The 16,864-nt window shown below is 41.6% G+C and overlaps 1 long non-coding RNA gene across 5 annotated transcripts in view; it reads right to left on the reverse strand.

Moving 5' to 3' along the window:
• Positions 1–1,378: 1,378 nt before the first annotated feature.
• LOC111771205 (uncharacterized) overlaps positions 1,379–16,864 on the reverse strand; it is a 36,826-nt gene continuing 21,340 nt past the window's right edge. For all 5 annotated transcript variants that reach the window (XR_011433965.1, XR_011433964.1, XR_011433966.1 and 2 more), the window contains 2 exons: positions 10,253–10,317; positions 1,379–4,121 (listed from right to left, as the gene is read on the reverse strand). This is a non-coding gene — a long non-coding RNA (uncharacterized lncRNA). The remainder of the gene's footprint in view (positions 4,122–10,252; positions 10,318–16,864) is intronic.

Raw genomic sequence — 16,864 nt, forward strand, 5'->3', positions numbered from 1 at the left:
CACCAGGGATGACCCATAAAAGGACAAGTATGTGGCCAACTGAGGGATCTCATGGGACATAGCGGAACACAGTATTAGGTTTCAGAAAGTCCACCTGAGAAACAGTGAGGTGTGACGTGAACTCAGAATTAGGGTAAGTTCTTTCCTGCCCTAAGTGTTTACTGTGTTAACGTCTTTGTTTTGCAGGGGGTGTGTGTGCATATTTATGAGAACTATCTAATACCTTGTATTCAGTTACATATTGATCGAGGTTTGCTCTTAGTTACGGCAGTGGCTTGGGTAGTGTCCCTCCAAAATTCATGTCCACCCAGAATCTGTGAATGTGACTTTATTTGGAAATCGGGTTTTTGCAGATGTCATCGAGTTAAGATGAGGTCACACTGGGTTAGAGTGGGCCCTGATACAATGTGTGGTGTCCTCAAAAGAAAATGGGAATTTGCACACAGACGTATGGGACGGATGGCCACAGGAAGGCAGAGGCGGAGATCGGAGTGACGCCCCAACAAGCCAAGGGAACCAGGGATTGCCAGCGACCACCAGCAACCGGGAAGAGGCAGGGAAGGGCCCTGCTCTAGAGCCTTGAGGGGAAAGCGGCCCTGCCCACGCCTTGGCCATGGACTTCCAGCCTCCCGAACTGCGAGGGAGTAAGTTTTGTTGTTTTAAGCCATCAAGTTTATGGTATTTTGCTATGACACTCCTGGAAAACTAAAACAGCTCCCTTTATAAGTGTTTTTAAATGGGTGTGCTTAAAATTTTTTGTGGGCTTTTTATAATTTTACATATTTTATATTTTAATTAGGAGATTACACTTTGGTATAAAAGTGAACACAAAAATTTTTCCAATTTTCCCTTAAAAAGAGAGAGAGAAAATAGTTCCTGCAAAATCACCACTTACCGGATGAAGAATATGTGAACCACAGAAAGCCAGGCCCCCCGCAGGTGTGATCGGCGAGCGTGTTTGCAGAGGGAAGATTCTTCTTAAACCGCGTATTCCATCCGATGTGACGCTATGCACCGCACCGCTCCCGGGACAGTCTCTGCTTCTGCCTCCGCGGCGTCTTACCGCCGACGCACACCGCCGACCCCACATGAGAGAAAATGAGGGAGCCGTGGAGCCAACCCCCGTCTGCGGTAGGAAATATTGAAAAGGACCTTTGCTGATGGTGAGTATGTGCCGTCTTGTCTGTGTGTAAAGTGAGGCACGCTATAAACAAACACACAAAGAGAAAAACTGCTCAGGTCCTAACGCACATCTGTGGTCATCTATGGTCATGGTTACTAATTATTTGCTGGAAAAAGCAGGCACTTTCCAGTAAGCGGTCTTCTTTGTTGGTTCCTCCTCTTCTTCCCAATCTTTTAATGCAGGAATGTCTCGGACTTTTTCTTTTTTGTATCTATGTCAACCCATTGGTGATCTCACCCAGCGCAATGTCTTAAATGCCATCTATGTGCCAACAATGTCCAAAACAACAACATCCAGTCCAGGCCTCTCCCCCACACTCCAGAGGAATATGTCCAGTGGCCAACTCAGGCTCCATCCCAGGATGGCTAATGGACATCTCTGACTTAGCGAGTCAAAACTGAACTGCTAATCCCCCACACGTGTTCTACTTACAGCCTTGCCCATCTCGGTCGGCAACTCCTTCCTTCCGGTTTTCCAAGCCAAAAACCTTGGAATTTTTCTTTGCTCATCTCTTTCTCTCACAGCCCACATGCTGGCTCTACTTTCGGGACACAGTCAGAACCTGGGAGATGGGTGCACCAGCGACAGTGATGCTAGAACAGCAGAACAGCATATATGTACTGAGGAGTAGGCTGCAGGTAAGCCTATCAGGATGACTGGAGGCACGGGACGCTCAGCAGTTTGGACAAGCAGAAGCTGCCATCAGGAAAAGGAGTCAGCAGATATCAGGGCCCAGCTACCGAGCCTGGGATGTGCAAGCCAAGGCCCAGGGTTTCCATAACAGATCCGAGTATGAGAAGCAAGGCAAATCCCCAGTTAACCCCAGCGGAGTCCGCAAGTCTCAGAAACAGGAGCAAGTTCACACATCAGAAGCGGACACCAGACGAGCCCGAACTAGCTCTGCTGTTCTGTGCACCTGCTGCCGCAGAGCGGAGCCTGGAGGCTGCGACAGGGCTGCACCCACAAGGGAGGCCAAGAGACCCCAGTTTGGAGAGACTGCGAGATGCTGGGGTGGAGTACAAGCTGGCCTGACAACATTCTAACTAGATTGCCAAGGGAACCTGTTCTTGAAACACTCGATTCCAAACAAGGAGGAGGACGGACAGTTGAGTATAGACAGGGAGCACCTGGAGAGGGTGGTTCCCAGGCCTTGTGTCTCACGGGCCCCGTAGGATCAGTGCATTAGAGCTGGCTTGGGCCTTAAAGGCCAAGCGGTTAACCCTCTCACACTGAAAGCTCCCCTCCCAGCAGGGCACTGGTCTCTGCACGAGCTTTCCCGATCCTTCATCACCCGCATCTCCTCAGGTAGCCTCTCCATCAGCCCCGCTTTGTTGTCTCTTCCTCAACTCCACACACTACGTCTCATTCACGGGCCCACATGCACTGCCAGACCCCTCCACGGCCAGCACACCATGGGCCTGGTGCATCCTGGGCCCCATGAAGTGACCTCGAACCCGAGCCCTCCTTATGCTTCTCCTCCCTCCCTCCCCAGCCCATTCCACTAGCCAAGTCTGTGGGGGTTGGCTTTAACCAAGGATCTGCTCACTTAGTTTCTGTGCTGTTCCCCAGCTTCCCCCTGTGACTGGGGCCTTGTCCAGAACTTGGGTGGTGATTAGGTACTGGGGCCATACCTTCATCCTGTTGCGTCCTGCCCCCACACTCCCTACGTTAGCTGTTATGGTCCCTTGAGGAAGGACTTCTGAAATGCTGCCTAGCATCCCTTGCTGCTTTGCCCACCCACTGGGTTGGATCACTCGATGCCAGTGGCTGCCCGAATCATGCTGTTTACCACATTCTCTCAGGCCGGGCTTTGGGTGCTAAGAAGCCCTTGCTGGAGTCAGACTCCAGCTGCACTAGTTTCCCCTGGCTGCACCACTTCTCCACGGACCACTTCCCCACCATCTTCCCTTATGCCGCATGCCCAAGACCAGCTGCTGGTTCTCGCTTGGCTCTCTGGAGCGGCAGAGAATAAGTGCAGTCCCGTGCTGGGCGGTGACCCTTCACAACTTCCTTCCTGCAGGCTCAGCCCTCCTTGTCTAGGGTGGCTTCCAAACCGTCTTCTATCATGGTGCACACACTTCACTCCCTAACGTCCTGCTGGAAAGTGCCAGTTGTTAGAACCAGACCAATAATTCAAGCGCTATCTGCAAAAGAGGCTCATGACTTGCCTCTAGTAACCACAGGCAAAGGAGGAGGTGTTTTTTTTTGAGAAAGGCTTGTTTTTGAATCCAGTCCCTACTTAAGTTTTTGGCTTAAATGAACTAGCTTTTTCTCTCCTGTGCAGCAGAAATGCCCGAGGAGACAGCGCGGTTCTCCAGGTAGAGTGTGAACATTCCAGGTGCTCCCTTCGGGAGCCAAGGAAAAGGGGTCCGGAAGCTCTGGAGGAACTGGACGTGTGAGAGACAACCAAACAACAAAACAGCCTGCTGTTTTCTGGAAGGAAGAGGCCGAGGGCAGCTTCTTCCCAGACACAGGCTGAGGTTGCTGAGGTTGCATGGGAAGCGGGAACGCGCTCTCAGAACGGAAGCAGGGTGCAGGCCTCTGTGCCGCTGTGAGCTGAGGGATCTGGAAAAGTCTCAGACCGAAAGCCCCTTCCAAACATCTCCTCTGCCTCAGTGTCTACAATTCTCTCTTCAAGACTCTGGGTTTCAGCATCCAAGTTCCTTGTTACGTGCGAACCGGTTTCCCGGGAGGGCTTGCGTTCAGAAGGCCTCCTCTCTTCCGCCAGATGAGCCAGCAAGCTACCCTGTGTGCCCGAAGGAGTCAGCTCACGAATCTAAGCTTCGGTTGGAGGGAGACAGTAGGAAGGGCTCTGGAAGCGGCAAGATCAGCCCAGGAGACCGTGGAGAAGGCAGGGACACCGGGAGGACGCAGGAAATTGGAAAACGTTTTCCACTGTGCTCTGCTGGGGATCTGTCTCCCTCTGCTGGTTTAAGTTCTGGAAAATGGAAGCAATCTTTTTCAGTGACTTACACATTCAAATACTGGGCTGAGTTTTTACTCTTTTGAGGCATGAAGTTTTGTCCCCCTAACTAGGGTGGCAGCATTTTGTCACGTCATGGCAACTGGGGTGTGTGTGTGTGTGTGTGTGTGCGTGCAGGCTGCAGGATTAAAGCTGTGCAGCCCAGCTTGTCAGGAAGGCTGCTCTTCTGTCCATTGCTCAAGGGTGAACTTCTGACATTCTGAAGATGTTGAATAATTCCGGGAGCCTTAATAGCTCTCTCTCAATAACAATATCTCTCAATGAACAATAACTACACAGTTGTTGTGAGGATTAAGTGAGAGAACTTATCTGAAGTACCTAGCAATAGGCCTGACATACTATTTTAAGTGTTTGGTAAATAATGTTTGCTTGCCCATAGACTCAGTCTCCACAGGCACCAATAATAAATACTGCTCTAAATATTTCTCTCTTCTCTCTGCAGCCAAAGAATAAGTCCCTTCTTGGACGTCGTCTTGGTTGCTGGTACCTAGATTACACCAATGGGATGATGGCAGGCTTTCTTTCCTCACCCCTTTCAACCACCAGCACCCTTTTAGATGCAGCAGAAGCTGATGTCAGCAGGCAGGTGAAGCTGGGAGGCCGTCTGCCATGCCCAAGGGGAAAGGCCCAGGACCATGCTCCTCTGGGCAGGATGGGAGTGGGACCAGCAGTGGGGAGCCCCGGGCCATGACCAGAGCTCTGCATCTAGAGAGAGCTGGGCTGGAGAAAATCTGTGCACTTGCCCATCCCCCAGGCAGTGGTCCCCTAGGCCTGAGACTGCAGAGGGCTAGTCTTGCAGCTGAGGAGAGCAGGGGCAGCAGAGCTTCCTGGTCCCCTGTCAACCTGCCAGCTGCCAGAGCACCGGCCACAGGACAGCCAGTTGTGGATCTTTCGCTACTCATGAGAGTGTAAAAGTATCCCCTTAGTAGGTCTGGACCCCAGGAGTAAATAGGGCCATGAGTGAGCAAGGAAAGTAGCTCCTCTGTGGAAAAGCGAGAGTCACCGGAGACATTCAGCCACGTGAACAAAAAAGTACTACAGGGTAAAATCAAAGAGACTCAATTACTGCATAAAAGTACTTTGTGGAAATAAGAAACATGACTTTTGTATTTTAAATTTCAATTGATGCATTGAAACAGAGGATGGTTGAGATCTGAATTAGTGGCACAGAAGATTCAGCGAAAAGAAATCTCAAAGCGTAGAGCAAAATTATAAACAGATGAAAATACTGAAGGAACAGATACAATACTAGAAAGTTAGATTCAGAAGACCTTACATGTGAATAACAAAATTTCCGGAAAGATAAATGTACTATGATTTTGTTTTTGTTTTTACATCTAGTAGTAGAGAAATAGTTGATATGTACTAGGTGTAGGATGATAACCACCCGTGGAGTAGAAAATTACAGTAGGACTTTGCATCTCTCAGGTCAGCTGAGGAATGACAGAAGGACGCAACTGCCCCATCCTCACTCCACCCCTCCCCCCGCCCCAAATCCCACACTGGAAATTCTCCATTTCCTTGGTCAAGGATACAGAAACTTAACAAATTGAAGAAACCACGCAGAACCAGAGAAGATGTGCGTTTCAGTGCAGCTAGAATCCTGCTTGATCTGAGAGGCTTAATTCTAGGATGCTTCACAGCACTTTATTTTTAGGACTTGCAGTTCTGTTCAGGAAGAATATACACAAACAACCCTAATACTTTTATTTCAGGAATGAATACAAACATGACGATCTCGTGGTTCTCTAGCCAAATTTGAAGCCATCAAGGCCTCGTCTTTGGAGCCAGAGCTGGACACAGAGTTAGTACCCAGACGTCCTCAAGTGGCCCATTAGCATTCATCTTTCCAGCTGGAAAGTAACTTGCCTGCAGATCTCCCAATTAACAAGAAGGAAAGGAGAGATGAGAAAGGAAAATGTGATCACATGGGCAAACTCAAGGAAATAGAAAGAGGAAACAACAATATCACATACGTGGTAAACAAAGTAGTACGAAAGGATTAAAATCACGTGCTCTGTCACCTCTGTTACACTAAACGGGAATAGGCTGCATTCCCTGTTATTATAAAAGACAGAACTCATAACCTGTATGTTGTTTATAAGAAGCACACTCAAAACAGACCAGTAAATATAGGATGAAAATAAAGAAAAAGGCAAAGTGATCCAGGTAAATACAAGGGGGAAAAAACAGAAGTGGCAATATTAACCTTAGACAAAATAGTGTTTAAGGTTAAAATACAAAACAATATAGAAAGGAACCTTGTAATAAAGGCAGACTTTATGAAAAAGATGTAACTGGTATAAATCTCTATCCACCGAATGCTACAGCAGCTGAACACATAAAGCAAAAATGATTAGAAATGCAGAGAATGTAGTAAAATGTGAGTGTAGTTGGAGGTTTAGGAAATAAACTTCTTTTTATGGAAATTTATGAACATACATAAAAGAGGAAAGAATAGTGTAATGACTTCCATGTTTTCATCACCCAGCTTATCACAAGATTATCAACATGGTGCCAATTATAATAGGAGATTTTAATGTCTCTCTCTCAGAATTGCCAATCTATTAGATAAAAAGGCAAGTAAAAACAGAGAAATTGAACAAGATAATTCGTGAATATAGTTTAATAGATAGTTTTACAGATATGTGGCTCTCAGGCCTTCTGGTGTGCAGTGCACAGAGTCCATTGTTGGTTAACGGACGTCCTACTGGTTGTAATTTAGAGGAGAGAGACAAAGGGAACATCTCACTCCACCATGATGCCTGATATGCAGTTTTTTTTGTTTTTGTTTTTGTTTTTTAAAGATTTTATTTTTCTCCTTTTTCTCCCCAAAGCCCCCCGGTACATAGTTGTATATTTCGTTGTGGGTCCTTCTAGTTGTGGCATGTGGGACGCCGCCTCAGCATGGCTTGATGAGCAGTGCCATGTCTGCGCCCAGGATTCGAACCAACGAAACACTGGGCCGCCTGCAGCGGAGTGCGCAAACTTAACCACTCGGCCACGGGGCCAGCCCCCTGATATGCAGTTTTATAGAGAGAGAACTCTGCATTCGACAAATAGAGTGTGTCTATGTGTGTGTGTGTTTTGGAGTGAGAGTATGCCTGTGGTTTAAAAAAGATCGATTACAAAATGAAATTAAGAAAACAATTCCACTTACAATAACATCAAAAATAATACAATTTAACCAAGGAGTGAAAGATTTGTACTTTGAAAACTACATTGGTGAAAATAAGAAAAGAATACCTAAATAAATGGAAAGGCATCTCATGTTCATGGATTGGAAGACAATATTTTTATGATGGCAATACTCTGCAAAGCAATCTGCAGACTCAACACAATCCCTATCAAAATTTCAACAGCCTCTTTTTTTTCAGAAGTGGAAAAGCCAGTCCTTAAATTCATATGGATCCAGAATAACCAAAACAATCTTGAAAAAGAACAAAGTTGGGTGACTCATACTTCCTGATTTTAAGCTGTTCTACAAACCTACAGTAATTAAGACAGTGTGGTGCTGGAATAAGGACAGACATATAGATCAATAGAATAGACTTGAGAGTCCAGAAATAAACCCTTCCATTTTATGGTCGATTGTTTTGACATGAGTGCCAAGATCATTCAATGGAGAAATAATAGTCTTCTCAACAAATGGTGTTAGGACAACTGGATATCCACATACAAAAGAATGAATGTGGATCCCTACTTCACTTCATTTACAAAGTTAACTCAAAATGGATCAAAGACCTAAATATAAGAACTAAGAGTATAAAAATCTCAGAAGAAAACATAGGGACAAATCTTTATGTCCTTGGGTTAGGCAATAGTTTTTTAGATAGGACACCAAAAGTGTAACCATAACCAAAGAAAAAAATAGATAAATTGGATTTCATCAAATTTTAAAACTTTTGTATGTCAAAGGACACTATCAAGAAAGTGAAAAGTTAAGCCACAGAATGGAGAAAAACATTTATAAATCATATATCTGATAAGGGCCTACTATCCAGAATATATAAAGAACTCTTACAACTCAAAAATAAAAAGACTATTAGCCCAATTAAAAACTGGGCAAAGTATTTGAACAGACATTTCTCCAAAGAAGATATATGAATGGCCAATAAGTGCATGAAAAAGATGCTCAATATCATCAGTCATTAGAGAAATGCAAATCAAAACTACAATGAGATACCACTTCATACTTGCTAGGATGGCTATAATAACAAGCATCAGTGAAGGTGTGGAGAAATGGGAACCCTTTGCTGGTGGGAATGTAAAATGGTGCAGCTGCTCTGGAAAATCTGTCAATTCTTCAAGAATTTAAAAATAGAATTACAGTATGATCCAGCAGTTCCCTCCTGAGTATATACCCAAGAGAACTGAAAACTTATGTTCATGGAAAAACTTGTACACAAATATTCATAGCAGCATTATTCATACTACCAAGAAAAGGGGCAACAACCTAAATATCTATCAACTGAAGAATGGATAAATAAAGTGAAGTATATCCATACAATGAAATAATATTCAGTCACAAAAAGGAATGAAATCCTGACACATGCTACATAGAACCTGGAGGAACCTTGAAAACATTAGCTGAGTGAGAGAAGACAGTCACAAAAGACCACACAGTGTATGATTCAGTTTACGCGACATGTCCAGAAAGGGCATAACCATAGAGACGGAAAGTAGATAAATGGTGCCCTAAGCTGGGGAGGGGGAGGAATGTGGAGTGACCACTAATGGGTATGGAGTTTCCTTTTGGAGTGATAAAAATCTTCACAGGGGCAGTAGATGTACAACAAAGTGAACATACAGATCTTTCTTGACTTACGATGGGGTTACATCCTGATAAACCCATTGTAAGCTGAAGATATCATGTCAAAAATGCACTTAATACACCTCACCTACTGAGCATCACAGCTTAGCCTAGTCTAACGTGAACATACTCAGAACACTTACATTAGCTTACGGTTGGGGAAAATCATCCAACATGAAGCGTATTTTATAATAAAGTGTTGCGTATCTTATGGGATTTACTAAATAGTGTACTGAAAGCGACAAACAGAATGGTTGGATGGGTACAGAATGGTTGTCAGTGTGTCGGTTGTTCACCCTCATGATCACGGGGCTGACAGGGAGTTGTGCTCACTGCCACTGTCCAGCATCACGGGGGAGGACCAGACCACAGAGCGATGGCCCAGGAGGAGATCCCAATTCAAAATTCCAAGGACAGTTTCTACTGATTTTGGATTGATTCTGCACCATCATAAAGTCAAAAAATTGTAAGTTGAACCATTAATTATATACTTTAAAATGATGAATTTTATGGTTTGTAAAATATATCTCAATAAAAAGTTAAATATATATGAAAAAGACCAGTGACAGAGAAAGCCTTAATTTAAAAAAGTAGAGATTTTACTGGCTATATTATTTAATCACAGCAATTCAATTAGATAGATAATAGACAATAAAAGGAGATAATACAAAGATGACCAAAATAATCTTTAAAACTTGAAAATTAAGAAACATTCTCCACCATAATGATCTACTATTATGAGGCGCCAGTGAGGATGTGGAGCTACTGGAACTCTTGTATATTGCTGGTGGGAATGCAACATGGTACAGATACTGTAGAAAACTGCTTGGCAGTTTCTTATAAAGTTAAACATACACTTACCATATGACCCAACAATCCCACTTCTGGGTGTTTACCTAAGTGAAATGAATACTGTGTTCACACACAAACCTCTATGGGAATATTTCTAGCAGCTTTATTAATAATCGCCAAAACCTGGAAGCAACCCAAATGTCTATCAACTGCTGAATGGATAAACAAACTGGTACATCCAGACCCTGGAGTACTAGTTATCAATAACAAGAAAGGAACTATTGATACACGCGCATGTTGGTGAACCTCCAACACATTATGTTAAATGAAAGAAACCAGACTCAAAGGCTAGACACTATATGATTCCATTATATGATATTCTGGAAAGGCAAAACTATACGGATGGAGAACAGAACAGTGATTGCCAGGGGTTAAGACTTAGTGGAGGGTTTGACTACAAATGGCAACACAAAGAAATTACCTGGGGCCAGGGGAGTGTCTGATGGAACATTCGGTATCTCCATTGTGGTGGTCGTTAGATGACATCTGCCAAAATGTATATAAATGCACATGAAAAAGATTGAATTTTACCAAATGTAAATTTAAAAAGAAAGAAAGAAAGATATCCTCCAAAATAACCTTTGGATCAAAAAAGAAATAAAAATAAGAATTACAGATTCTAGAACACTTTGTTTCAAAATATAAAGGAGATAAAGTTACATTCTGAAGAAAAATTATAACATTAAATGTCTTCAATGTTAAAGAATAAAAACCAAAGATATAAAACACAGAATTCATTTTTAAAAATTAAAAAAGAACAATAAATTAAAAGAAAGTACAAAAAAGGAATTAAAAACATTAACGTTGAGGGAGAGTGACATGAGCATCATGATGGAGTGAGCTCTACCCTTAGACTCTCCCCCCTAAGATACAATGAAAAGGACATTCATAAACTAATAGAGGACATTCACACAGCACAAGAGATATCTGAGAGACCCACACAGCCATACGTCTGAAGGTAGGGATGCTGGACGCCCCTGGGAGGCAGTGGAAGGAGGTAAATGGATCTCCTCTTGCTCCCAAGCAGCAGCAACCCAGGGTGCACGACCATGCACAGCTCTGAGAAAAGAGGGGTGAGGGGTGGCTCTCTGTGGGAACATAATCACTCTCAAAATTCCCTCATAGCCCATGGAAAAGCTGCACACAGAGATGGCTAAGCTATTGCGGGGTGTCTTCATCAAGCCAGTACCCCAGGAGAGCAGAGAGTGAGGGCAGAGAGGGAACACCCCCAGGATCACACACAAAGAAAGTGCCCCTCCCCCTGCCTGATACTCCAGCTCAGCGGGTCAGCTAGAGCAAGGGACCCCCACCAGAGCACCCATGCATACGTTAGAAAAGCAGCAGCTGTGAGTGAGCTAGCTAGTTGGCGATCACAGACAGGCCCTATCAGAATAGATTCTAAGGATGGGTACAGACACCAGGGATCACAGTGGGCTCAGAATATACAGCTGCTGACCTGCCCCCTAGTGGCAGCAGGTGGAATCTGTGACCAGATACTATCACTATGCAAAGGTACAAATACACGCCATCAAACAGTATGAAGAAATATATTAATACTCCAGACCAGAAGGAAAATGACAAGCACCCAGAAATCAATCCTGAAGGCACAGAAATTTATAATATAAATGACAGAGACTTCAAAACATGTGTCATAAAAAAACCTCAGTGCAATAAAATCTTTAAAAAAAAAAAAAAGGGGCTGGCCCCGTGGCCGAGTGGTTAAGTTCGTGCACTCCGCTGCAGGCAGCCCAGTGTTTCATCGGTTCGAATCCTGGGCGCGGACATGGCACTGCTCATCAAACCACGCTGAGGCAGCGTCCCACATGCCACAACCAGAAGGACCCACAGTGAAGACTATACAACTATGTACCGGGGTGCTTTGGGGAGAAAAAGGAAAACAATAAAATCTTTAAAAAAAAAAAAAAAAAACACCTCAGTGAGTTACAAGAAATATAGATAGTTCAATTAAATCAGGAGCAAAATTAGTAAACAGAGAATTCTTCACAAAACAGGTTGAAATTATAAAGAAAAACCAACCAGAAATGTTGGAGATGAAAAACACAATGGTTGAGATAAAGAAAAATCTAGACTCTTTGAATAACAGACCTAATATTATGGAGGAGAGAATCAGCTGTCTGGAGGGCAGAAATATAGAAATGCTTCAGATGGATGAAGAGAGAGAACTAAGACTAAAAAGAAATGAAGAAATTCTCCGACAAATAGCCAACTCAATTAGGAAATGCAACATAAAGATTTTAGGTATTCAAGAGGGAGAAGAGAGAGAGAATGCAGCAGAAAGCATGTTCAAAGAAATAATAGCGGGGAACTTCCCAAACCTGGGGGAGGAGCTGGAAATACAAGTAAAAGCAGCTAATAGAGCTCCTAATTGTATCAGTGTAAAAAGACCTTCTCAAAGGCATATAGTAGTAAAACTGGCAAAAGTCAATAACAAAGAAAAATATTAAGGTAGTAAGGCAGAAGAAAATAACTTACAAAGGAACCCCTATCAGACTTTCAGTGGATTTCTCAGCAGAAACCTTAAAGGCTAAGAGAGAGTGAAATGATATATGCAAATTCTGAAAGAAACTTTCAGCCAAGAATTCTCTATCCAGCAAAAACAGCCTTCAGATATGATGGAGAAATAAAACTTTCCCAGAAAAACAAAAACTGAGGGAGTTCATTGCCACAAGACACCCTCCACACAAGAAATGATCAAGAAGGCCATCATACCTGAAAAAAAAGAAAGGGTTTACAAAGCCTTGAGCAAGGAGATAAATAGGCAGACAAAATAAGAAAATTACAGCTCTCTATCAGAACAGGTTAGCAAACACTTAATTATAACATTAAAGATAAAGGGAAGGAAAACATCAAGAATAACAATAATCACTTCATTTTAACCACAAACTCACGTTACAAAATGGAATAAGCTGTGACAAAAACAACTTAGGGAAGAAGAAAGGGATAGAATAAGGAAATAAGAGGCTATCAGAAAATGGACCATCTCCATCTATGAGATTTTTTATACAAACCTCATGGTAACCACTAAACAAATAATCAGAACAGAGACACAAATGATAAATAAAGAGAAAACTGAGAAAACCATCATAGAGAACTACCAAACTGAATTGGCAGTCCAAAATACATGGGACAAGAAACAAGTGAAACACAGAACAACTGGAAAATGAGTAATAAAAGGGCAGCATTAAGCCCTCATATATAAATAATCACTCTAAATGTAAATGGATTGAATTCTCCAATCAAAAGACACAGAGTGGCAGGACGGATTAAAGAACAAGACCCAACAATATGCTGCCTCCAGGAAACACATCACAGCTTTAAAGACAAAAACAGGCTCAGAGTGAAGGGGTGGAAGATGATACCCCAAGCTGATAGGAAACAAAATAAAGCAGATATTGCCATACTTATATCAGACAAAGAAGATTTCAAGATAAAATAGGCAATGAGAGACAAAGAGGGGCAGTATGTAATGATAAAAGGGACACTCCACCAAGAAGACATAACACTTACAAATATCTACGCACCCAACACAGGAGCACCAAAGTACGTAAAGCAACTATTAACAAACTTAAAAGGAGATATTAACAGCAACATAATAATGATAGGGCATCTTAATGCCCCACTTACATCAATGGACAGATCATCCAGGCAGAAAGTCAACAAGGAAATAGTGGATTTAAACCAATAACTAGACCAGACAAACATAATAGATATTTATAGAACACTCCATCTAAAAACAGCAGAATATACATTCTTCTCAAGTGCACATGGAACATTCTCAAGGATAGACTATATGTTAGGAAATCAAGTAAGCCTCAATAAATTCAAGAAGATTGAAATCATATAAAGCATCTTTTCCAACCATAATGCTATGAAACTAGAAATCAACTACAAGAAAAAAGCTGAGAAAGTGACAAATATGTGGAGACTAAGCAACATGCTACTGAACAACCAATGGAACATTGAAGAAATTAAAGGAGAAATCAAAAAATATCCAGGACAAATGAAAATGAAAGTACACCATACCAACTCATATGGGATGCAGCGAAAGCAGTCCTAAGCGGGAAATTCACAGCAATACAGGCCCACCTTAACAAACAAGAAAAATCTCAAATGAGCAATCTTAAACTACACCTAACACAATTAGAAAAAGAAGAACAAATAAAGCCCAAGGTCAGCAGAAGGAGGGAAATAATAAAAATTAGAGCAGAAATAAATGAAACTGAAATGTAAAAATCTGTAGAAAGGATCAATGAAAGAAAGAGCTGGTTCTTTGAGAAGATAGAACAAAATTGACAAACCTTTGCCAGACTCACTAAGAAAAAAAGAGAGAAGGCTCAAATAAATAAAATTAGAAATAAAAGAGGAGAAATTACAATGGATACCACAGAGCTACAAAGGATTATAAGAGAATACCATGAAAAACAATATGCTAACAAATTGAACAATCTAGAAGAAACGGATAAATTCTTAGACTCATACAACTTCCCAAAACTGAATCAAGAAGAAAAAGAGAATCAGAATAGACCAATCAGAAGTAAAGAGATTGAAACAGTAATCAAAAAACTCCCCAAAAATAAAAGTCCAGGACCAGATGGCTTCTCTGGAGAATTCTACCAAACATTCAAAGAAGATTTAATACATACCCTTCTCAAACTATTCTGAAAAGTTGAAGAAAGGAACACTTCCTAACACATTTTATGAAGCCAACATCACCTTGATCCCAAAGCCAGACAAGGACAATGCAAAGAAGGAAAATTACAAGCCAATATTGCTGATGAACATAGATGCTAGAATCCTCAACAAAATATTGGCAACCCGAATACAGCAATACATTAAAAAGATCATACACCATGATCAAGTGGGATTTATACCAGGGACACAGGGATGGTTCAACATCCACAAATCAATCAATGTGATACACCACATTAACAAAATGAGGAATAAAAATCACATGATCATCTCAATAGATGCAGAGAAAGCATTTGACAAGATCCATTTATGATAAAAACCCTCAGTAAAATAGGTATAGAAGGAAAGTACCTCAACATAATAAAGGCCATATATGACAAACCCACAGCCAACATCATACTTAACAGGAAAAACTGAAAGCCATCCCTCTGAGAACAGGAACAAGACAAGGATGCCCACTCTCACCACTCTTATTCAACATGGTACTGGAGGTTTTGGCCAGGGCAATCGGTAAGAAAAAGAAATGAAAGGAATCCAAATAGGCAATGAAGAATGGAAACTCTCACTGTTGGCAGATGACATGATCTTACATATAGAAAATCCTAAAGAATCCATCAGAAAACTATTAGAAGTAATCAACAACTATAGCAAAATTGCAGGGTACAAAATCAACTTACAAAACTCAGTTGCATTTCTATATTCTAATAACGAACTAACAGAAAGAGCACTCAAGAATACAATTCCATTTACAACTGCAACCAAAAGAATAAAATATCTAGGAATAACTTTAACCAAGGAGGTGAAAGACCTATACAATGAAAACTACAAGACATTATTGAAAGAAATCGATGATGACATAAAGAAATGGAAAGATATTCCATGCACATGGATTGGAAGAATAAATATAGTTAAAATATCCATACTGTCTAAAGCAATCTACAGATTCAATGCAATTCCAATCAGAATCCCAATGGCACACTTCATGAAAAGAGAACAAAGAATTCTAAAATTCCTATGGGGCAACAAAAGACACTGAATTGCTAAAGCAATACTGAGAAAAAAGAACACAGCTGGAGGCATCACAATCCCTGACTTCAAAGTATACTTCAAAACTACTGTAATCTAAACAGCATGGTACTGGCACAAAAACAGACACACAGATCAATGGAACAGAACTTAAAGCCCAGACATAAAACCACACATTTACAGACAGCTAATTTTCGACAAAGGAGCTAAGAATACATAATGGAGAAGGAGTTTCTTCATTAAATGGTGTTGGGAAAACCAGACAGCCACATGCAAACGAATGAATGTAGACTATTATCTTTTGCCATACACAAAAATTAACTCAAAATGGATCAAACACTTGAAGGTAAGACCTGAAATCATAAAACTCCTAGAAGAAAATATAGGCAGTACACTCTTTGACATCGGTCTTAGAAGGATTTTTCCAATACCATGTCTACTCAGACAAGGGAAACAAAAGAAAAAATAAACAATTGGGACTTCATCAGACTAAACAGCCTCTGCATGGCAAAGGAAACCAGGAACAGAACAAGAAGACAACCTGCCAACTGCGAGAAAATATTTGCAAATCATATGTCCAAGGGGTTTATCTCCAAAATATATAAAGAACTCACATAACTCAGTAACAAAAAAACAATGTCATCAAAAAATGGGCAGAGGATATGAACAGACATTTTTCCAAAGAAGATATACAGGTGGCCAATAGGCACATGAAAAGATGTTCAACATCACTAATCATCAGGGAAATGCAAATCAAAACTACAATGAGATATCACCTTACACCCATTAGAATGGCTATAATCACCAAGATAGAAAATAACAAACGTTAGAGAGGATGTGGAAAAAAAGGAACCCTCACACTCCGCTGGTGGGAATGCAGACTGGTGCAGCCACTATGGAAAACAGTATGGAGATTTCTCAAAATATTAAAAACAGAAATGCCATATGACCCAGCTATCCCACTACTGGGTATTTATCCAAAGAACTTGAAATCAATTATCCAAAGGGATTTATGCACCCCCATGTCCATTGCAGCATTATTCACAATAGGCAAGATGTGGAAGCAACCCAAGTGCCCATCGACTGATGAATGGATAAAGAAGTTGTGGTGTATATACACAATGGAATATGACTCAGCCACAAAAAAAGACAAAATCATCCCATTTGCAACAACATGGATGGACCTTGAGGGTAGTATGCTAAGCAAAACAAGCCAGACAGAGAAAGACAAACACTGTATGATTTCACTCACGTGTGGAAGATGAACTAAGACATGGTCAAAGAGGACAGTTTAGTG

This window comes from Equus caballus, chromosome 29 (assembly GCF_041296265.1).
Source record: "Equus caballus isolate H_3958 breed thoroughbred chromosome 29, TB-T2T, whole genome shotgun sequence".
Taxonomy (NCBI): domain Eukaryota; kingdom Metazoa; phylum Chordata; class Mammalia; order Perissodactyla; family Equidae; genus Equus; species Equus caballus.